This window comes from Octopus bimaculoides, chromosome 6 (genome assembly GCF_001194135.2).
Source record: "Octopus bimaculoides isolate UCB-OBI-ISO-001 chromosome 6, ASM119413v2, whole genome shotgun sequence".
Taxonomy (NCBI): Eukaryota; Metazoa; Mollusca; class Cephalopoda; order Octopoda; family Octopodidae; genus Octopus; species Octopus bimaculoides.
Genome location: NC_068986.1, coordinates 106,747,887 through 106,748,813, shown reverse-complemented (window position 1 = coordinate 106,748,813; position 927 = coordinate 106,747,887).

The window sequence follows — 927 nt, the reverse complement described above, 5'->3', positions numbered from 1 at the left end:
AGCGGTACCAGTAATAATGTAGACTTGTTACTACCTGCGGCATTATGAGGAAAAAAAACTATGTTTCTGTGTGGAGCAAAAAATAATAAGTGTGTTCGAAGGATTTATAATTATTACTGGTAGTAGCGCTACCAGTAATAATGTAGACTTGTTACTACCTGCAGCATTTAAAAAAAAAGAAACTATGGTTCTGTATATATATATACAATTTTCTACAACGCGTCCTTCACTAGTCACTTCTATCGACATTTCATCTTAAGTCTTTTCAAGGAGGACATGTTTAGTAGCAATCTCAAAATGGGTTGTGAATTCTTTGCCTATTTTAACTTTCTTAGCAACTGGTTTGTTTTCAATTTCAACAGATAATATCTGTTTACGGTTGAAATATACTGGCATGACTCCCTTTAAATGTATCGTTAATTCTTTTTCATTGTTTTTCTTCTAATCAGAATTATTTTTTGTTCCACACAGAACCATAGTTTCTTTTTTTTAAAATGCTGCAGGTAGTAACAAGTCTACATTATTACTGGTAGCGCTACTACCAGTAATAATTATAAATCCTTCGAACACACTTATTATTTTTTGCTCCACACAGAAACATAGTTTTTTTTCCTCATAATGCCGCAGGTAGTAACAAGTCTACATTATTACTGGTACCGCTACTATATAGTGACCTGACTTTTATAAGTTCTTCGAACGGGCTTATTCTTATTTATTTTTTTCCACGGAGGATTTTTTTATCGTGTGTAATTCAGTTCAGTGAATTAAGTTCAACTAAGTTATTTCTGTCCAAAAATCCGTTCTTTAGTGGTATTCAGAAACTCTTGATGAGAAATCGTTCTGTAAATTCGGTGAATTACATTATCATTTAGATAATCTTTTTAACAATGCCTATCTTATTATTATTAGCATGATTATTCAGCACGA